At 43.0% G+C, this 23,908-nt stretch overlaps 1 protein-coding gene across 1 annotated transcript in view; it reads right to left on the bottom strand.

The window, feature by feature from the left end:
• Nucleotides 1-23,908, bottom strand: part of SMS (spermine synthase) — a 77,760-nt gene that overhangs the window by 44,200 nt on the left and 9,652 nt on the right. The window lies entirely within an intron of this gene.

The raw sequence follows: 23,908 nt of genomic DNA, 5'->3' as shown, positions 1-23,908 counted from the left end.
CAAAGCGATAGTAAGTGCTAATGCACGTTTCTCACCACCACCACCAATACCAACAGTGAGTTATATTTTTTAATTGACTGTCAAGAAGCCCTCCAACAGAGACTTCAATCTGCAGGTACTCTCTGTTGGCATCACTTTTCTATCAAGAAAATACTGATTTATGCACTGATCCCGGTCTGTGGTACAGAGAAGTCTGTTTGCACAGAACTCAATAAAGGCTCAAGGCCTTAGTCATCAAACTAGAGATGTTCCAGGGTTTAGTAGACTTTCACAGGCCAAATCTAAACTAAAATGGAATTACTTAGAGCCTGTTCCTTCAGTTATTTACTTACATTAATTAGACAATCCCAAAAGATGGAGGAGCAGAATTGTCATTCTCTTATTTAAGAGGCTATTATAACCTGCCAACTATAATCCAGTTATTCTGCTAGAGTTCATATCCAATATACATAAACATTTGTCCAAAGTCAACCCTAGTTTGATCGCACTGAGTTTAATGCAAGTAACATCTGAGACTCATTTGCTCTGTTATCTCCAAAAAAAGAGATAAACCTACTTTTGTAAATCAGTAATCATCCCTTTATAGATAAAACAATCAAGTTACAGCACAAAAGTCTGGTGTGCATAAAATAAAGAGACTGCATCTTTTGCTTCCTCATTATGGTATTTTAGAAGCTGCATCAGAGTGAAATGCTAAAACTAAATTGTGACTTAAGTTAGTTGACCTTGGAATTAGTTTTCCATGCTAAAATAGTGAATCTGGTAAAATTACACGGGACTCAGTGCAAAACTGGCAGAAAAGTGTCATACAACTCAGGTTTTGATGTACATTGCATTAAGCTTCAAAGCATAACCCTCTGAGACAAGTTTAAAAAAATAAAAATAAAAAAAAGACACTAAGCCCCAATTAAACCTCTGTTGCCCTAAGACCATCCAGCAAGACAGGCATAGCAAAACAAGCAGCTAGTCTCGTACACAGGGAAATATATTGTTTAGCTATAGTGGAATAATTATAACTATGCCAATATAGCTATATGCAGACACTATTCCAGTGTTAAAATGGCTTTATTCAACAATTACTCTGCTTTAGATGGTCAGTTTCCCCAGGCAGACAAGCCCTAAAACTTAGTAAACAAAGTGTCTATCTTCCACCATGTACAGAGACTACTAGACTAAACTGCCAACCTGATTATTGATTGACATTATGTAAAAGCTGGACTCAGACATGTGGGCTATCATCCATATAATTTTACCAAACCAACTGAAATACTAGAGAGGAACAAAAAAGTATTTCCCTTATTTTTCTCTGTCAACCAGGTCACAAGAATGATGTGATTCATCTCTCTTGCCAAATGTATTAAGCTGGGAAGGCACTGCACTGCCTTTTAGATAGAGATCAAATAATGTTAGAGCTAACAAAGCAAGAGTTCACATTTACCGTTTCTACATCTCATTCATTACACTCCCCGGCTTGCAATTTATGCTTAATTAGAATTTAAAAAAACCAAGATCTACTGAAAAGCACTGAAAAATGTGTGTGCTGACATGGCTACTAATTTTACTCATGTGTAGTGTTCACACATGCACAAGTGTAATTGGACTTTCCTTCCAAGCCTCCACAATATGCATGCAGTGTTAAGCGCCGGTGTAAATTCAAACACTTTACTGGGGAGATTTTATTTCCAAGTTTTTTTGGCAAATTAGCTCAATTAACTATTCCCATTATAATGATAGCTGAAACATAATCAAATGCAATCTCTACCCTCCCGCCTCAAAAAACCACAACTTTTTTTTTTTTGCCTTCTTTCATACTCCTCATTTTCTAGGAAGTTTTAGACCCTCTCCCTGGCTCCATATCCACTAGCAATTTTTATACTTCCTGTCCAGCAGCAGTATAGATACACCATTGATGTAAGCACTAGCACAGACTACACTCAGGTGTTTATAGCGGTGTCATGAAGGAAGGTTTTCATGAATAGGTGTTGAACACCCTCCCCTGCTCCTGTTGTCTGCACTGCTAGTACTGGTACAACCACTCCCTGGCAAGAAAACTGGTTCCGCATTTTTTAATTTAGACTCTGCCCTTGGTGCTGTCTCTTGTGTTGTCCATCCCACCCCCAACACATCCTCCCCACTACTACCCCCTCCCGTCAGATTCTCCCTCCCACTTTCTTTCCTTTCCTTCTTGCTTTCTCCTACAAGAGCATAAGAATCAGGAAATGAAACAGAAGCATGAAAATGAAACTGACGGGTGCCTAGTTAGTTTAATTATACACACAACACTTTCCAGGCGAGCAGATTAGAGTGAAAATCACAAAGGCCTGGTCGACATTTGAAAATTAGGTCGGCATAACTACATCGCTCAGGGATGTGAAAAATCCAACCCCACCCCGAGAAGCATAGTTAAGGCAGCCTAAGTTCTGTGTAGAGAGCACAAGGTTGATGGTAGAATTCTTCCGCTGACCTATTTATCACTCTCAGGGAAGTGGATTACTTATGCCAACTGAGCAACTCCTCCTGTCAGAGTAGGCAGTGTTTACACTGAAGCTAAGTGTAGACATGCCCTAAATGAATTCCAGACCTTCACTTGGATGCTGCTGCAGCAGCTGCATCATCATAACCACTGGGTAGCCAGGAAGTATTTGGAATACTGACACCCACCACCTCGTCCGTCCGTCCCCCCCCCCCCACACACACACACTTTTAAAAATAAGTGAACTTGCCCCCCTACCCCAGTTCAGAGCAGGAGGATCAATATAGTGAGCAACCCCAGGCAAGGCAAAGTGTATCCTCTGACCATAACAACAACTCAAGTGAAAGAAAGCCTTTCCATTCCGCTCAAATTTTGATGCAAGTTCAGGCCAGAGAAATTTCTTTACAGTTCACATGGAAATTTAACAGACTGCATTTATTTAAAATGTCAAGTACAGAATTGATAATTATCTAAGTATTTGGCATTTATGCATTGAAAGGAAAGGAGCTGCAAGGGATTAGATATCAAAGAACACAAAACAAGAATTAATATTATGTACAATGACGTCACATCTGCATAAGTTTTACGCATCCAGTCTGTGCATAACAATGTGCTCCTAGAAGAGGCAGTTTGGAATAGCTACAGACATTCCTCTGAAGTTACAGTTGCCAAAAGGCTGCTCACTGATAAAAATCAATGAATTTAAATGCTGTCTTAAGGCCAAAATGGGGTGGGGGGGAAGAGCCATTATGATCTGCTAGTCTGACCCCTTGCACAATACAAGCCATAGAATTTCACTCTGTAATTCCAGCATTCAGCCCCATAATTTGCAGCTGAACCAAACCATCTCTTTTAGTAAGACATCCAACTTTGATTTAAAGTCTCCATGTAAGAGAGAGTTTCCAACAACATCCCTTGGCAATCTGTTCCAATAGTTTATTACCCTCTTGTTTATTACACATCTTTTTTCCAGTTTGAGTTGTTCCAGTTTTAATTTTGAGCCATTTGATCTTGTTATGTCTTTAACCCCTGGATTAAAAAAGCCCTCTAAATTTCTGGTTTGTTCTCTCCCTGTAGGTACTCCTACACCACAATTAAGTTGCTTCTTAGGGCTTGGCTACACTTACAAATTTGCAGCGCTGCAGCAGGGTGTGAAAACACACCCTCTCCAGCGCTGCAAATTGCGGCGCTGCAAAGCGCCAGTGTGGTCAAAGCCCCAGCGCTGGGAGCCGAGCTGTCCATTATTCCCCACAGGGAGGTGGAGTACGGACAGCACTGGGAGAGCTCTCTCCCAGCGCTGGCGCTTTGACTACACTTAGCGCTTCAAAGCGCTACCGCAGCAGCGCTTTGAAGTGCTAAGTGTAGCCACAGCCTTAAACTTCTCTGTGAGATAAACAGACTGAGCTCCTTAAAACTCATGGCAAGGTATGAACACAATTAATGTGATGGTTCCAAAAATACAACATGAACTTCCATCTGTTTAGTTCTTGCTAGTCAGATAAAACAAATTAAGTAAGACTGTGATGGGGTGCAACCAGGGACAGTGCGACCGCTGTGCCCCCTTAACTCATTAATTTGGGTTGTCTCTCACAATGTCTTCCTGGTAGGGGTGACCAGATGTCCCGATTTTATAGGGACAGTCCCTATTTTTGGGTCTTTTTCTAATATAGGCTCCTATTAGCCCCTACCCCTGTCCCGATTTTTCACATTTGCTGTCTGGTCACCCTACTTCCTGGTGACAAGCAGCAAACCCCTCCATGTGCTGTTACCACTCAGTACAATTGCATGTAGAGCCCCACACCCAGCTATGTTGCATGAATGCTCCCAGAGCCACTCATGAATCACACAGAGAAAGGCACCAGCCAAATCTCTTTCCCCCCCGCCCCGGCTCCTAGCCTTGAAACCTAGGGAATGTACCATCTTGAACTGCTCAAGATCCTTTCTTGAGCAATGCAAGTTTATTAATTGGTTCACTACTTCATCAAAGGGAAGTGGACACACACAAGCCTTTATAACCTGAGCAGATTTACCAAGCAGTTCAGTCAAACTCACTGATAAGGACAAACATTAGAATAAGATTATTGATTACAAAAGATGGATTTTAAGTGTTAAGTGATAGGCAAAAGTCAGTGTAGTTACCAAAGGAAAATAAAAGATAAACACGCAGTCTAAATTCTCAACCTTGTTAGACTAGGCACTCTGGACTAAGCAGTTTTTCTCACCCCACTGGATACTGCAGGTTGGTTACAATCTTTCACATGCAGGCTCTTCCTGTTAGTCTGGGGACTAGTCTCCTCAGCTCCAGCTTTCTTGTTGCCTTCAGCGTAGTTGGGGGAAGATACAGGACAAACCATGAGGCCTCTGTCCTCTATTTTACATCCTCATTCCATGTGCTCGGAGAACACAAGTTCAGGTATGTCTGATGAGCAAAGTCACCAGGCAAAATTGAGAAATTCCCTTGGTGTGGCCCTGTGCAGGTGAATCACTGAACTGTAACTCCCTTGCTGGACAACGGCTGCTGATGGTTGTTCGACACCTGCCCGGGTACTGGTGAGCTCCCTTGTTATTGTTCCTGGGGATCTAATATCTGGGCAATTCTCCAAGTCACAGCATATTTTAGTAACAACCATACAACACAATCTCATAACTTCATATGCACTAATTATATACACATTTAGATAGAACAATGGCTTTCAGCAGATCACAGCCCTTCCCACGAGTCCTTACCTGGCATGCTTTATATGAAATATCACAATTATATAAAAATTATGAATATGGGGCTTACAAGGCGCCTCTCCCCCATCCCCGAGGTACAGAGTGTCACAAAGACCCCACTGTTGAATACCTCTCCAGTTTTGAAGACTGCTTTTTTCCTAAATAAATCCATGGACTAAGTCACAAAGCAAAACTCATAAACCTAATGTAAGATATGACACTGAATATGCATCGTTTGAAACAGCGTACCTATGCAAATACTTCTGTATAGCACACATATTTATGCCAATGGGTGTTAGTATCTATTCACCCTCCACACAATGTGAAAATATATAAGTGGCCTGGGAAAAGAGCAATCTGAGTGTGTGACAACTTGTGACAGTCAAAGGCACTGGATGCATGAGTTTGAACTTGCAAATATATAAAACCAGGGCTCTGTAGTCCACAGTTACATGGCTTCAATAGCAGCAAGTCTGATCCTTTACCACACACTATAATTTGCTCTGACTGTGTATATATCCCATGATATAACAGTATGGCCCTATGAAATTTATATCTCTAGAGACACTAGCTATGTGTATTATCAACATGTGAATTTGTCAGCACATGAACAGGAATTGGGGTTGAGGGGGAAGGGCAGAGGCCCACCCACTGCACTCTTTTGATTTAGGAAGTGGCAAATAAATCTGTGGATTATGTACGGCTGTAGAAATGGCAGAAGTCAAGTGCATTAGTCATATAATTAAGAGGTACATTTTCATTTAACTGATAGCATGCAATATTTCTGGCCCCATCCCAAAGGTAATTTAGTGCTGTTGTGGGGGGAAGGAAGGGCAAATTCACCCACTTGAGCAGATTACAGGAGTGGAGCTTATAAAACTAAGAATGTATATACTCTTAGGAAGAGGTGGAAATTTGGGAGCTCAGCGACCTCCGAAGAGACTTCATCGCTAAATGTGATGGTTCTCAGAGCAGCAAAACAATTTATTAACTATGTTTCTCACATTTACTTATTTTGAGCAGAGAGTCTTAGGCTTCCAGGTTTTCTAATGTTTAGGGAGGCTGTTTGTTCTTGTATTAATAGCTTTTAATTGTATCTTTTGTTGAAGGGATGTTTTTAAGAAGAAACTGAAGAGCATAACAAACCCCATTCTAACATGAGCTTTCAAACAACTGAGCTACTTTTTGCTTCAAGTTGGTGAAAATATGTCCACTAAAAACAATTGGCCTTGGCAACAAACACCTCCCCCAGTACTAAGTTTAGAAGCATTCTGTTCTCTATAAGAAAAACACCATAGGAAAATCCTTTGTTTTATGCACACTAGATCCATGCAGACACAGAATGCAGGAAGCACAGCTCTGTACCAAGACTATCAAGGCATTTGGGAACTGAATTTTTAATAAATTTCCACATGTGAGCAGCCACCAATATTTCAAGTTGATTTATATCTCTGAATAAGCAGAATATTCATGAAGCTGAGTGGAAATGACCCACCTATTATTCAATTGTACATGGGAAAGTGGATCAACATTGGGTTTTCCTGTGCACCTGCTCTGTTTTATTAGGTTCCTCATGTCTATAATATGGGAGATGGGTTCAGAGGGCTACTTTTCCTTAATAGACGGTCACAGTAGTAGTGAAGTTCTAAAATTACGCTATCAAAATAGGAATGTAGAAACTACACTGTAGCAGGGTGAACCCCTGCTCCTTCCCTGAAGGGGTTAAAAACAGCCCTGGGAAGGGGCTGTGGCGGGAGAAAACAGCCTTTAGGCTGGGCTGATTGGGGAAGTGGCTGCAGCTGGGGCCATGCCCCAAACTGAGCAACAGGGCCTTATAAGAAGGCCAGGGAAGCCAGAAGCCAACACAGTCTCTCTCTGTATTCAGAGGGAGATGGGCCTGGCTGCAGGGAGCTAGACCGGGTACCTGAGTGGAGCAGGGCTGGGAAAAGGCAGAGGAGCTGGGGAGCTCTGGCCTGGAAAGCCCCAGGCTGCAGCCTAGCAGTGGGCTAACAGGTACTGGGGGCTGCAGAGGCAGCCCAGGGGTAGGCCAAAGCAGCAGGTCCAAACCCTCCTTGCCAGTGATGAATAGGCTGATACTGCAGTCTGCCCCAGGACGTGGGGCTAGACAATGACTGGCAGTAGCCATACACTGAGGCAAGGTGGGGATAGAGGGTGGGGGGTTCCCTGAGGAGGGGAACTCAGAAAGAAAGGGGTTACTGCTAGGGGGCAGCACCCCATGTAAAAGGGCACCGGGTCCAGGGAGAGACACGGGGGGCCAGAAGACAGGCGGATCACCGGCCTAGCAGAGGGCTGGAAAACGAGCTAATTCCCGGAGTCACCAGCAGGAGGCGCCGCAGGGGTGAGTCCGACCCGTTACATACACAATGTACACAGACCAAGAGTAAAAATGAATTTCTTTAATACTCATAATGCTTAGCCCACTTGGAGCTTCTAGGAGATAGGGAAATTTTGCACGGAGAAGACGTAGAAGGAGTTCTTTGCTTTTTATGTTTGCATGTCTTGACTTCACTGTTTTTGCTGACGTACTCCTTGGTGGACTGGGGGGGGGGGGGGGAGGTAAAAAACAAAATACCACACCCCACTAGGAAGTGATGTGATAAGACCGTGAAAACAAAAGCAACCCAGAAAGGAAGGAATTTTATCTAGGCTGTTTGAAATTGATTTTAAAAAAAATAACTGATAAAGCCATTGCAGTTGGGAGAACTGCTTTCAGAAGATTACTTTTCAAACTGAGAAATCTTCTACTCCAGTCCTACCTATCCATATCACCAACCAAGTCACCAAAAAATAAATTAATTATTTTGGGGGATGGGGAGGATTATAATTTGGGTCAGATCTTATTTACATATCATAAGCCAAGAAGAGAGAACTTTTACTTTTTGCAGGTTAACTTTGAACTGCTATTCTACTTTGAAAAGTGACTAAAGCAGTGTTTCCCAAACTTAGGACGCCACATCCGCCAGTGGGAGCTGCGCTCAGCCGGACCTGCGGACACGGCAGGTAAACAAACCGGCCTCGCCCGCCAGGGTCTTTCCCTGCACAAGCGGCGTCCCAAGTTTGGGAAACACTGGACTAAAGGCTTGTGTGAACTTGAAATGCTACAGCGGCACAGCTGCGCTGCTAGAGTGCTTCATTGTAGACACTACCTACCCCAACAAGAGGGATTCCCCTGTGAGCATAGGTAATCCACCTCCCTGAGGCACAGTAACTGGGTCAATGAAATAATTCTTTCATCAACCTAGCACTGCCTATACCAGGGGTTAGGTTGGCTTAACTAAACGGCTCAGGGACATGGATTTTTTTTTTTTCCCCCCCGCACAAGTGATGTAGCTGGGTCAACCTAACTTTTTAGTGCAGACTAGGCCTGTATAAAAACTGTACCTTAGTTCTGAAACTTTTGCTACCTGTGGGAATTCAGAGCAACATCACCTTTCCTAAGGGTATGTCTTCATTAGCAACATTAAAGCTCTGCCGCAGAAGTGCTTTAACTTGGCTGTGTAGTCGCGGCACCATCGCTGGGAGAGAGCTCTCCCAGTGCTGTAAAAAAACCACCCCCCACGAGGGGAGTAGCTCCCAGCGTTAGTGCACCATCTACACTGCCACTTTACAGCGCTGAAACTTGCTGCGCTCATGGGGATGCTTCACCCCTGCGCAAGAAAGTTGCAGAGCTGTAAAGTGGCATTGTAGATAAGGCCTTAGTGACTAAAGTTTTTCTATGTTTAATTCTCACAAGCAGTGCAAACTGAATATAGTTATGAGACACAAGCATGATTCTATTCTTTCATGTGTATTGAAACAAAAATGCTTTGAGTTCCAGCTACAAGGCCAATATGATACAAATGAGTAGGAGCTACAGGACTGGGACCATTGCCATCAATTCAACACAATGCACATGGACAAGATTCACCATAGTCACGGATCTAGTCTATTTGCATTCCATTATATTACAGATACTCAAGTAGTTTTTTTTTTCTTGAATCCTAGTAAGGAAGATGTTCACTATTCTCTTTGTATTCACACAGGAAGGGGAGTATAAGAGAAACCTTGTCTCTTTTTAAAAATGTGATTGCAAGTCATGCAAATTGTCAGGAGATCTGAAGCAACTGTGTGCCTGAATTCCCTGATAATTTTTGTCAACTGAAATAACATTAAAAACAAGTCTCTCCCTCCCCTCCAAAATATACAAATGAGTGGACAGTTGTGAAAATTCAGACATCAATACATGTAAAACAAAACAAAGCATGACTGTCTAGTTGCTACACTCTGCCTGTGCTCACATTGCAAATACCTTAAGGGGTTGTCAGATGCATGAAGTGAACTGTAAAAGGTCAGTTAAAAAATCCAATGTGATGTATAAATTGATGTCCCTTTAAAGCACATTTATAGTCTCAATTCTCAGGTTACAGAATTAAAAAACTGTTGTTAATTACTGGTATTAGAGTAGCATCCAGAGTCCCATCGTGCTAGACACAAAAGATAGAGGACATTGCTCTAAAACATGAGTGAAAGTCTTGATAATAACTAAAAATATGTATGTTCACAGTGGCATTCGTTTTGTGAGACATCTAATCGCTTGAAGTTCTGCACCAACTGTGCCTGACGACTTCAGTTGTGAGAAAATTGATAAATTGACATGGCAGGATGTATTTACTCAGTCTTTAAAAAGGACACTAAAGGACACATTTCTGTTTGGCTTCAAAGACAAAAACTTCATTTTAAACAAGATGAACGGCAAACTTCTGCCACAAGAACAGTTATCCTGGATTAAAATGTTTCAAACCTATATGAGTATGACTGTGTACTGAGAAACTAGTAGCCAGCCCCCCACACCATAGCCTATAATTAAAAACAGTAAAAGCAGAATGTGAAGTCTGTGAGAAACCATAATCCCAGTATCCTGAGGAAATTCCATTCTATCTAAATCCCCCATGAAGTTTCAATTGGATAGCCCATTTTTTACTTCCCATTCTTAACAACTGCATAGCTGTATCAGCATTGGTTATACAGCAGTGGATCTCAAACTTTTTTACTAGTGACCCCCTTTCACATGGCAAGCCTCTGACTGCAACTCCCCTTATAAATTAAAAACACTTTTTTATATATTTAACACCATTATAAATGCTGGAGGCAAAGCGGGATTTGGGGTGGAGGTTGATGTTACCTGAAATTGGGTCAGCTAGTAAGCTTAGGGAGGACTAATGACCCACCACAGTTTGGCAGAAAGCAGCATGTTTATTATATTGATAGCTAAGCTCAAAAGAAGGCGGGGGGAGGATATCACACTCACGCTTCCAGGACAGGCATGGCACTGGAGATGTCAGGATCCTTCAAGGTAAGTGTCCCACAGCACAGTGATGGATGGTGCAATGAAGGTAAGTCTTCCTGAGGCAGGGTGGAACGCAACAGTGGGTCCCGCGAAGGGCCTCCACGGGAGGTACAAGCTTGTGAGTGCACTCCTGAGCACATGGCCCCTTCCCCTTTTAAAGACTTGCTCCTCATGGCCTGCGACTAGAGATGACTTGGCTGCATCTGGTTGGTCACACTCCACCTCAGCCAGTGTCCATGCATTGGGTATGTGAGTGTTGCCTAATTAGAGTCCCAGACATCTTGTCTATCTAGGAGCGCTTCTGATCTTCCAGCTGCTGAAGCAGCCCATTCATCCCACAAGCATTCCAGGAGAGAGAGGGGGAGGGGGGAAGCCACTTCACAGGTATTCAAAGAGGGAGAGGAGACAAAAGGCTTGGAGAGGTGTAACAGACCTTTTGAGCATACAGGTTATACAGAGCATACAGATCACTGCTGCTCCTACAACAGTTGACAGCTCACGACCCCCCACGTAATAACCTTGCGACCCCCTGAAGGGTCCCGACCCCTAGTTTGAGAACCCCTGTTATATAGTACCATAGTTTGCATGGCTCTTTACAGATGAGAAATATGGTCACTCCCCCAACAAGTTTAGAAGCTAAAATTGATAACGTAGGACAGAGAAAGCCAGGGTTGCAAATAAAGGTGAGGAGACTTAGGCCTGATCTACACTAGAAAGTTAGGTCTGCACAACCTAGATCACTCTGGGGTGTGAAAAATGCATGCCCATGAGCGGTGTAAGCTATGCTAACCTAAGTCCCCAGGTAGACAGTGCTAGGTCAACGGAATACTAAGTCAAAGAATCTTTAAAACATCCCATTTAAAACATGGGAAATAGTAGTGCAGTGCCCAAATATTGTACCTAAATCTAGGCATTTTGTCTATGGGAGGCGGGGGTAGGGACCTATTGTTGAGACCACTGGTGCACCTCTAACAGTGGGAACACTCGCTTAGACAAGGTGCTGGTGTTTTTACTACCATGTTGCTTGGACATTAACTGCCTAAACCTTGCTTTGAGTTGGTCTATTTGGCTACAAAATGTCTCAAATTTGGCATTAAATACTAAAAAAAACCTCTTCCTTTTGTATGAGTTATTTATTGGCCTCTGGACTCCTGCTCATCTGAAGTCACACCCATGTTTTTATTTGCTAAGCACTGGGAGCTCAGGAGGACACAAGGAAGACATACTCCCTGGCTTGAGGAGTTTAACCATCTAAAGCCATGATCCCGCAAGGGTGCTCTGAGTGGGCATTAGAGTTCACCATCACAGTGCTCCTTGAAGGATCAGGGCCAGCGTAGACAGACAAATCAAATCAGACCCAAGAGTCACCAGCCCACAGGATTTTTTTGTAACTGGTTATCACTAGAAAAATCTTCATTCCAATATAAAGTCTATCTATCCTACAGCCAGTTAAGGATCTAACAAAGCCAGATTTAAAATACTTTCAGGGTGGTTGAGATTTAAGCTATTTGGGAAGGGTGGGCCATTTGTTTCAAAGTTTGAAACACAAACAAAGGTCACACTTGAGTATCTGCTTTGATTTTTAGTTGCATAAACATGCATTAGCCTCACTTGTCAGAGATGATAAATCAATCTCCAAAACAGTTGCTTGACTCACAGAGCCTAACTACATTTCCTCAATATGAGAGGCACTTTTCCTGGCTTGTGTACAGCACAAATAATATTCCTTGCTCATTGGAATTCAATGACCCCACTCCATCCCTTTTCTATTTTTGATGACTCCTACTTAACAGTTGCCCTAATGCAATTAACACACACACATACAAGTTGTTTCTTATTGTGTTAAGTATTTTATGGTTTTGCTTAGTTTAGCCAAACAACTTTTAGATCCCTTCAGCACTGCTGGGGAGCTGGGACCATTTTAGGAACCACTTCCAACTAATCAAAGAATGTTTTTCAATTAAGCCAAGATGAGTCCCAAAACAACCTTCCCCAGGAGGGAAAAGAGGCTTAAAGACACTAATCATGCCTGTCAAAATTTGGCATGCTAATTCCATAAAAGGCATACTTCTTGCAAGATAGCTGAAAGACAGAGAGAGAGCGCGCAGTGGCACAGTGACATACCACTTCTTTCACAGACAATGCTCACAGAGACTTGCACCAAAACAAAAGGGTGCAAATAAAAATAGAGATTTTTCCAAAAGTTTGATGTTGACAGAAATAAAGAAAGGGCTGTTTTGCCACCCAACCAGCTGTAATTAGAACAGCTGATTGCTTTTTCAGCAACAGTTTGCATGTAGACCAGTTCTTCAAGTACGGCCTGGGTTGAACACACCACACCACACCACTATGCAAAAACTACTCAGCAATGGTAAATGGAAAGCTTTTCCCAACAAGCATGAGGTCTTAGGCCAGCCATTTCTACAGAATCTAATCTTTCATTAAAAAAAAGTTTTAGTCCTTCTGGCTAAAATGATAAACTATTCCAATGTAAGACAAAGCAATGTGTTTTCTGGGTTCGCAGATGGCTCCAGTCCCTTTTGCCATCCTTAAGTTTGCCAAGTAGCAGCAGAGTGAAATTAAATGAGACTGACCAGTTTCCCTGCTGCTAGTCAGAACCCTACTGACACCTGTGACAGTATCAACAATCACATCAGTTTCAAGCTACTGATCTTTGGGAAAGCAAACCAGCAGCATCATAGGCAGACACTGGATATGCCCCAATAAAAGAGAGGCAGGGGAAGAAAGAATAGCTTGGTGCAGACTTATCCCTTCACAAGGGAGGGAGGAGAAAATAATACGCTAGCAGAGATCCACAATCTCTCCCTTGCAACTAACAGTTCTGAGGGAGGGATTCAATAACAGAAACCCTCCATCCATTCTTTCAGCAGCTACGAGGCAATGCAAAACAGAGAGACAGAAAGCTGCTTTCCTCCAGCAGCTAGGGAAGGATTGAGTTTCAAACACCTATTACCCAGATGCTGAGAGATGAAGCCTCAAGCACCTCCCCCTTCCCAGACTCCAAGATAGCAGGGGTTCTGGCCTTGTTCGAATGTTATTGATCCTCCATATATGGCCGTTAGGCTTCCCTCATCTTTCATATCTACCTTTGACTATCAGATTCAGGCCTTCTGCTAGTAGGCATCCAATAACTTTTTCAAGCACTAGTAGTTGAGTATTCAAGTCATGCCACTGTGCTGTCAACCTGTGTCTTGGAAAATAAAATACTGCAAGATATTAACTACTTAATTCCTTTTCCAAGATACAGTGTACCTAAGGGCAAGACCAAGGACTTATTACATAATTACTTAAAGCCAGGATAAATTGATTAACATCAGTGATGAAAGCAAGGTTTCCTGCTTGCTGATTTTAATAACGATTTAAGGCACTTCGATTTTAATCTCACTCTGCAATCGTATTTTGTTTAGGGAAATAAGTACTGGTTCATTCTCATTGGCTGATATAACAATTGAAACTCATTGATATGCAACCAAGTACCAAAATTCGGTACTTTTTTTTTTTTTAACTAAGAGGATGCACTATCTATACACATTTATTTAAGTAGTTATATAGTTTAAGTATACATTTATTCAGATTTTTTTTTATTACTGTTGGAATATGCATGTGACCTAACAACCTCTTAAAGCCAACTGAAATGGGTGTAGAGAGGGGTTACACAAATCTCAAATCTGGTGTGCACATTCTAGCTGATCAAAGCATGTCATGTGAGGTTTCAAACAAAAGCCAGTATCACACTGGTCATAATGTCATTGTGAAATGTATGTACATGTACTACGCAAGGAGTTATGTATCTGTACCAGAAAATTATGTTCTTAATTACATAAGGTAAAAAGTAGGTCATCAAAAGGTGACATGCCTCAGACGAGTTCCTCCAGACAGGAGGTAAGAAATGTGCATCTCTCTGTGGGAATATAAATTAAGCATTGCTAGCTAACACAATGGTTGCCAATTTACATACAAAGTCAAATGTTAACAAAGAGATGTGATTTCAACAGGAAAGGAGCCTGCAGGAAAAAAGCAAGCCATGGAGAGTATCCTGTCTAGGAGTAAAGACAATGAAACCTTGGGGAGGGTATTTCTAGAAGGCAAAGACGATAACCTGGTATCCAGCACCTATGAAATAAATAGTCAGCATGAAGTGGGCTGTAGCCCATGAAAGCTTATGCTCAAATAAATTTGTTAGTCTCTAAGGTGCCACAAGTACTCCTGTTCTTTTTTTCTTAGTCAGCATGTTTGCGTTCATGAAAGTAGGGGTCTCAGCCAAGCTTGGCTGCAGAAGATTTTGGGAGAGATAAGCATCTTTGACAGGAGGTTAACCTTTTAGTTGAATTTAGTTTCTAGAAAGCATCTAATGATTTTGTTTAAGATGAAGGCATTTCTTTCCACTATTCTTACTCACTATTACTTGAATCTTCGATAATAAACTTATTCTTGTTTTCAATATACATCTAACTGTGATGTTAAGCAAAATGCTGATCCTGAGCTGAAACTAACAACCTGGCAAGTGCTGTTCCTTTGTGATTGGCAGATCTGGTAACTGTGTAGAGTGTCCAGTGGATATGGGACTGGATGTGGCAGAGATCACTCCAAGGATTGAGGCATTGGTGGTGCCTATCACTACCTGTACCGAGAGAACGAGGACTGCGGAAGCCTAGAAGGTGGTGCTTGTGCGACCAGAGGCAAAAGATTTTCTGTCCAACAGAAATTGAAAGTACTTTTCCCCTCCTTAATATCCAATGCATATTTATTTAAAGGGTTAAAAGATTATACTAAATGTAGGCATTAATGTAAGTTGTCATAATTTCAAGTTTAATTTGACAGGTTTATTTTTAAAAAGAAAAATGTATTTAAATACAAAATCTGTTAACTGATTTGTATCCACTCTGCTTAAAGCAGTCGTCACTTTTCAGAATGTAACATGTGAAAAGGCACCTCATTCAGCATATCTACTAGTGTCTACTCAGCGTTACACTTGATTTTAAAATAAGTTTTTTATTGATTTCTAGTATTCTTTGTATTGCAATGCCAACACAGCAAAAAGGGGAGCTGGATTCTAATCCTTTTTGTACTTTGAACAGAAAGATTGTCATTCTGTTTGCCACCCAGCTACCTTGGTACAACCCCACTGTACACAAGAGGGTTACACAGGTATAAATAAGGAGCATAACATGGCCTGCTGAGTTTAGCACCAGCATCTCTTTCACACTGAGGCAGAGGGGTTACGCTGCAACCTACAGTTTTGGATGCCTCGAGAAAACATCAGAGCGTAGTCAGGAGTTGCATGCCTATATCAGCGAGCTGAGGTTCACATGCCAAACACTTGCTAGGCAGACTATAACAGATTCAGAAGTGAGGGAGCAAAGCACAAGGTTAGACTTTTCATTTGTTCCTGTTTATTTAGGGTAAAGGAAATAAAAGAAAGTATAAAGAAGAAAGCAGCAGAAGAGGCAGGCTGAGCGAAGACGTGCTTAAAAGAAAAAAAAAAAAAGGAAATGCTGTTGGCCAGTATTCCACTGAGAGCAGGAAGACCGGAGGGAGGGGCAAGACTCTGGTATAGCTAGGAGATGCTGTAGTCCAGAGCTCCACTGAGAACAGGAAACTGAGGCACAGCTAGAAAGTGCTGTAGCCCGAGATTTGCTAGGAGCAGTGAGTCACTAGTACAACTAGGAAATAGCTGGAACCCAGAACTCCACTAGGAGCGCGGAAGACTCTGGGTGATAAAGGGTATGGTTTCATGCCTTCAGGGGTGACAGAACTCTTTGCTGTTCAGGGTGACCCAGACAGGGTGAAGCAACGCCTGGGGAAGTATGGATATTAAGGAGGGGCACAGGTGCCCCTTAGTCTACAGGTTATGGGGACTTAGAACCAATGGCTACAGCCAGTGCCTAATCCTACTGCGTCAATGGCAGGGAAGAGGTGCAACATACAGAGCACCATTGGTGGTTCACTACTACTCTGTATCAGCTACTCCTATCAGGCCTGACAAACTCATTATACTTAACATATTGCTGTCACAGTTTCTATCTATAAAAAATGTTGTGTGAGATCAAATGAAAGCCAGTGACAAACTGGTCATTAATATCACTGTGAAATCTATGGGGAATTACGGATACTTACTAATATTATGCTTAAAAGAGAGAGAGGTTTTATTCCAGATTGGAAGGAGGATAGTTGCCTCTAAGGCAAAGTAAGCATTGTGGAACAACACAAAGGAAGTTTTATTTGCATATGAAGTCAACAGGAAAAACAGGTTGACAGAGGGATGTGAAACCAACAGGGAGGAATCTGAATCCCAGGATGTCATCCTGATTCTGGAAACTAAGACAATAAACTTGGGAAATATGAGGAGAAAGACATCTTGTTATCTGAAACCTTCATGGAGGGAGGTGATTCACTATAGGACAGGAATGTCTACACTGTTATTTTTAGCTCCATAGTGCAAGCCAGAAGCAGTTGATTCAGTCTCTGAGACTTGCTACTTGAGGGGCAGAGGGAAGTTGCAGGGTAAACATATACTCATAGTTAGAAAACAAAAACAAGTCAAGACAAAAACAGAGTGCCTGTAATCTGAAATCAAGTTTCACACATACTTTCAGCAACTCCTTGGAAGGCAAATCTTGGAGGAGAGTATGGAAACAGCAGACTAAAACACTGGATCCCAAGGCTGTAGGAGAATTCACTCCTGCTCTATTGCACCACAGGAAGTTATCCCTCCAATGAGTGAAACTGACTACAACTCAGTTTCTCTCTAGCTGCATCTATACCAGCGAATTGCCACTACTGTAGTTTACGCTGGGATGACTGAAGCTAGGCAAGCTGCAACAGTGCACCCTTCCCATCCTCCCTTCCCCCCCACCCTACTACCATTAGCCAACCTTTTGTAAGCAAGCAGTACTTATGAGTCAACAGGCAGCACTCCATCCAAGTGACTGTAGATTGTAACATCTTCTCCACAGTCCTGACACAGACTGCAGATGCCATGGAAAAACATCAGCAGTTCCAAAGTCACTTCAGCAGTATCTACGCTAGGCTGTTTTGGCAAAGTTCTTCCAGTGGTTCAGCTCTGCGACTCCTAGCACTAGCATACTTAGGCCTGGTCTACACTAGGCGTTTAAACCGGTTTTAGGAGCGTAAAACCGATTTAACGCCACAACCGTCCACACTAGGAGGCACCATATATCGATTTTAATGGCTCTTTAAACCGGTTTCTGTACTCCTCCCTAACGAGAGGAGTAACGCTAGTATCGGTATTAACATATCGGATTAGGGTTAGTGTGGATGCTGATCGACGGTATTGGCCTCCGGGAGCTATCCCACAGTGCAGCAGTGACCGCTCTGGACCGCAATCTGAACTCAGATGCAGTGGTCAGGTAGACAGGAAAAGCCCTGCGAACTTTTGAATATTTCCTGTTTGCCCAGCGTGGAGCTCTGATCAGCACGGGTGGCGATGCAGTCCGAAATCAAAATAAAGAAAGAGCTCCAGCACGGACCATGCGGATGTGATCGCTGTAAGGGCAGGCAAATCCGTTCTATCAGCGCTCCGTTACAGAAGATGAAATTCAGAGTCCTTTTTTAAAAATCTCCAGACAGACGCCATAGCAGGGACTCAGCGCACTGCAGCGTGACAAGCGTAACGGAAAGCCAAAGAATCAAATGGACGCTCATGGACTGGAGGACTGAAGCTATCCCACAGTTCCTGCAGCCTCCGAAAAGTATTTGCATTCTTGGCTGAGCTCCAAATGCTTCTAGGGTCAAACACAGTGTCCGCGGTGGGTCAGGGCATAGCTTGGCAATCTACTCACCCCCCCCCCCATCCCCAGAAGCGAAAGGGAAAACAATCCTCTGACTCTTTTACATGTCACCCTATCTTTACTGAATGCTGCAGATAGACACGATGCTGCAGCCGTAAACACCAACATCCTCACTCCCCCCCCCTGCCATGGGTGGCTGATGGTACAAAAGGACTGGTAACCGTCCTTGTCATCAGCCTATTGGCACATGGGGCAGTAACCATGCTGATTAGCATCCGTGGGCGCCTGGCCCTAATTTTTTATGGTGGATGGTGCAGTATGGCTGGTAACCATCGTCATCATAGCAACAGGGGGCTGAGCTCCATCAGCCCCCACCCTTCATGTGTAATGAACAGATTCAGTTGCCCCTGGACTAGCAGAGGGATGCTGGGCTTCTCTCCTACACACTGCTTAATGTCCTGTCTGGACTATCATAGCAGCTGGAGGCTGCCTTCCACTCATTTCTCACTAACAAGTCACCATGTCTTTTTATTCCTGCATTCTTTATTACTTCATCACACAAGTGGGGGACAATGCTACGGTAGCCCAGAAAGGCTGGGGGAAGAACGGAATCAACAGGTGAGGTTGTTACAGGAGCACCCCCTGTGAATAGCATACAGATCATAGTTTCTGCAGGATCTGACACAGAGCAGCTGTGCTCTCTGGTTCTATGATACAGTGGTTATCTAGTACACTTGCCTATATTCTAGGCAGGACTGATTCTATTTTTAGATACCAAAAAGGAGGGATTGACTCAGGGAGTCAGTCCCAATTTTGGCTTTTGCGCCCCTGGCTAAGAGCAGCCAGGGGCGCTTATGACAGCAGCAAATGGTACAAAAGGACTGGTAGCCATAATCATCCTCACCAGTTCCAATTTATGGAAGGGTTTGGATGGTGCAGTATGACTGGTAACCATCTCTGCTGTCATGCAAAAGCAAAAGCATGCTTCTGTGTAGCGCTGCTGAATCACCTCTGTGAGCGGCATCTAGTACACAAGCGGTGAGAGTCACAAAAGGCAAAACAAGCTCCATGATTGCCATGCTATGGCATCTGCCAGGGCAATCCAGGGGAAAAAGGCGCGAAACGCTTGTCTGCCGTTGCTTTCCCAGAGGAAGGACTGACTAACGACATTTACCCAGAACCACCCGCGACAATGATTTTTGCCCCATCAGGCACTGGGATCTCAACCCGGAAGTTCCAACAGGCAGCACTCCACTATGGGATAGATTGTAATAGCTACCCACAGTGCTGCACAGAATGCAGATGCCATGGACCGCGACGCACACCACCAATTAATGTGTTTAGTGTGGACGCTAGGCTGTTTTATAAAATCTGTTTTACAGTGGTTTATGCAAATCTGAATAGTCCCGTAGCACTAGCATACTTAGACGTAGGCACCCACTAGCCCTTTGTCCACTGTGTCATCCAAAACTCCTCAGAGCAGGAATACGCAACATGGTGGTTAAAATGCCAATGACCAACTGTCTATACTAGCAGTCCCACAACTGGTGCTCTGCAAATGTAGTCTTGGGGTGGGGAAGAGGAGAGACGAACAAACCCTGGTGGGGGGAATAAACACAAGTCATCCTGAGTTTTGAGATTATATTTTAATTTCTTTCAATTACTGTTCTAATTAGTGGTAGTACTTTAAGGAAATAACCAGTCTCAGAACTTTTCAGATGAAGTTTTTTCCTCAAAGAAGTCTGTTTTGCTGCCATCAGATACATTCGAATCATTAGCTTGGCTATAGAGGGAGTAATCACCAAGTAGTACATCATTATCATAATACAGGTCTCTCGCAACTTACGCACATTTAACATGCGCAATTTCAACTTTACGCGTACGGCCGGAGTGGGGGGCGTGGCCTCAAGATTTAAAGGTCCTGGGGCACCAGCTGTGGCTGGGAGTCCCAGGGCCTTTAAATCACCCAGGGGGCTCCCAGCTGCAGAGGTGGCTGGTAGCCCCTGTGGCAAACTAAAGGGCCCGAGGCTCCAGCCACCGTGGAGCTCCAGGCCCTTTAAATGCCAGCCCCAGCTCGGCTGCCAAAGCTGCGGGTGGGATTTAAAGGGCTCCTCCGGGCTCCCTGCCGTGGCGGGAAGCCCGGTGGAGCCCTTTAAATCCCGCCCGCAGCTCCGGCAGCCAGGCCGGGGGGGCATTTAAAGGGTGGTGGGAACGGAACCCCCGCCTAAGATAAGACTTGCCTGTAGTGGAAATAGGCTCTTTACATACAAACACAAGAGATTATTATTGTCGTCAATTATTTTTACAGTAGACAATACAGTAGACTATTGGGCAAGTTTGTTTTTTATTTTATTTAATTTTTTATTTTATTTAAATTAGTCTTAGACTTACAGTCTAAAAAGTATAAAAAAGAGGATGGCTTGTAAAAGAAAAAAAAATTGTTTCTCCTACAATTTGAGTGAAGCTGAAGTATACCATTTAAAAAATGGACTTCAATTTACATAGCATCCTATTACAGCTAACCATTATTGTTTGTACAACAGCTTCATAATGCCAGCAATGCTCTGGGAATAGCGGCTAATGGATGTTGCAGAACCAACAGAGTAGCAAGTACTGCTTATGGGCTTCCAATCATAACAGTAGGTATCATTTCCCCTTCTCTGCTTGTTTAGCATTAATAAGCTCACTAACACTGAAGTATGAATGTTTTTATCATTTCTCCCCCACCCCAAAAGTCATGTGCACACACACACTCATTATTATAGGGTTCCCAATTCTTACTTGGCTGCCTTTTTAACTACAGAGAGAACTTTGTATAGACTTTGCAAACAGTTAAGGAAAAGATAGGTCACATTTTGGGCTAACCCAGTGAGTGACATTATCCTTTTATGCTTTACACTTGTAGCCTTATAATGGGCATTTCCCCATTTAGGACCATATGGATGGTGTTTGTGTTTGGTTCAATTAACATCTTGCTGTGGGAAGAAGGGAGATATTTAATGAACTCCTACTGCAAAAGACCAAACAGCAGATGGTAAGGAAAGCCTACAAACTGAACATTTCGAGTCCACTTAGTACTTCAAGTTCTCCAATACCAACATTGGAGAACGTACTGATGTACACATGCCTGGAATGTTACTTACAAATCCCAATGCATGAAGAAGAGAATGCATCTTACTTCCTTTTAAGTGCCTGAAATTCACTGATTGACCAAAGACCAAAAAAAAAAAATTCTCTCAGTATGCTTGTAAATTAATTATTACAAATTTATAAAATAATTGTGTGCATGGTAAACTCTGCACGTGGCTGCCCCAAGAAACACTTTCCTGGTAGTAGTGTGCTTGAATGAAGCTCCACCCCACTCCACAAGCTTAACAGATTTAATAGAAGATATTTGCTTCTTCTTGACTGCCACTTGTAACTACAGCTGATAAAAAAGAATGAACGTTTCATGCAGGTTTTCCTAAGAAGCAGTATGTTTTTCCAAGCTCAACTCTATTGGTAGAGAGAATAGCTCCCCTCCACTGACTTCTTTACATCCATGTCTAGTCACAGCAGCTGAGGATCCGGCCCACTATTTTGATATAGCTATTAGCACACCAAAATTGTGCACATTTTACATAATGTCACCTTGCCCTTTCATCCAAAAATATTAAATAGAACTAGCAGACAAAGCTGTTTGATTCAGGATATGTCTGTTCATCCAACACCAGCTCTATTACTATTCTTGTCAGATTCTTAAGCCACACTATCCAAGAGCCTTCCAGAAGTGCATTAAGCAACACGATTAGTATTTGTCATGTCTAGTACTTCCAGTGTTGTAAATGGGCTGCTGAATCCTGGAATGAAGGCAGGCTGTTTGTTGGACTGCAGAAGAGGAATGGACCAATGACACCTGACTAGATTTCCTGAATGAGAGCAATTGGGGGTGGGAAGATGCACTAGGTAGGACCATAGTTCTTCACAGCAGTTGGGGCTGAGCTCCGCTACTAATTGCAGAAAATCTGGACTGATGAAGCAGTTTACCACTGTAGCAGAGCGCATGCTGGGCCCCTCTGGTTTCGGCCCCTGTTGCCCTCTTCAATCAGTCAGGAATGCCTCAGCTTGATGCAACACCAGTGTTCTTTATTTACAGTTGTTTTCCCACCACCACTTTCCACCTACATAGAAGTTTCGCAGCCAGCTTTGCCAAGTGCAGGCCTGAGCAGCAACAGACCAGAAGGCTCCTGGCTCCCACCTCCCTGTGTGCCTGGCCGGCCTCCCTCCCTGCCTTTATAGCCCTGGCTAATGAGGCTGGCAGGTGCTGCTCCTTAGCAGGCAGACACTGGCAACAAGCCCCAATCCATTCCCCTTGATTGAGGCTGGAGTGGCAGGGGCTGATCAAGTGCTTCTCACTCAGCACCCTGTCACAACCACCCTGAGCAACTAGTTTATCATGGTTTCTTTAGAGACAAGAAATGTTATCTATTGTTATCTAATGTTTCTACAATATGTAATAGAAATATCTAACAGGAGGAAGCATTAAAGGGATATCAACTTAAAAATCCACACAACACATCTAATAAAAAACCACTACCATTATTACAATAACCAAAAGAGTAGAGGGCAAAGTCCCTTTTGTTTACTGTGATAATTTGACTATGTGGAGTTCGTTTCACTCTTCCTCCCCCACAGACACTCAGTCCTGTTTCTGTGGGTCTTTCACCCAGCAAGAAGGAAAAAAAAAACATTAAAAGAACAGGAAGAGGAAATTATAAAACCTCAAAGGCAATGAAGATGCTAATACAGTACCTTCCCCCCACCCAAAATTGTTTAAAATAACTAATACAGGTCAGTGTGGCAGAGAACAAGTCCATAAAGAGCACCCAATAAACACAGATTTGTGTACAGAAAAAAATCCAAGATGTGCCAAATAGAGGGACAAGAAGAAAATGAAAATACTTCACCTGGCCCTCAACCTAACAAGCTTCAAACACCACCATATTTAACTTCACAGTTCTTGTATTAGTTAACCTAGTCTACAGCCAGGTTCTCTACCAAATCTCTAAAGTACATTATGGCTCTTGCCAACCCTTTACCAAGGGACGTGGTATGTTTTCTGCCACTTGGGAGCCTGGATATTTTTGTGATCCAGGACTTACCAGACTTATATTATACAGGAAGTCAGCCTAGATAACCATAAAGTCTTGAATTCCTTGTTTTTCCTAGATGAGGCTCTGGAGGACTAGCTAATTGTTATGTCATGATCCCACAGGCTGGTGGGAGAAGGATGGAGACTTTGAATGTTCTTGTTGACAGGGCTTGACAGGTATTTCAACTGAACGATCCATCCCTCCCCTCCTCTCCCCTCTCACTCAAGAGTTTTAAACACAAAATCATATCCCTCCCATTTCAAATTAAGGCTGGGAAAGATGGAGATCAGGTTTGTCTTTTGCAATGTGTGAGGTACAGGAGAAGCTAGATGGAGGAAGCACTGGTCTGCCAAATAAATGCAAGTGTTCATTCAACAGAGAGTTTATGAACTGCTGGTTCAACAGGTAGCTAGTACTTTATTGTTTAAATCTCTATGACCCCAATCCTATGAAGAGCTATACATGAGCT

Source organism: Mauremys reevesii, linkage group 1 (assembly GCF_016161935.1).
Source record: "Mauremys reevesii isolate NIE-2019 linkage group 1, ASM1616193v1, whole genome shotgun sequence".
Classification (NCBI taxonomy): Eukaryota; Metazoa; Chordata; order Testudines; family Geoemydidae; genus Mauremys; species Mauremys reevesii.
This window is presented reverse-complemented; position numbering and strand designations above follow the sequence as displayed.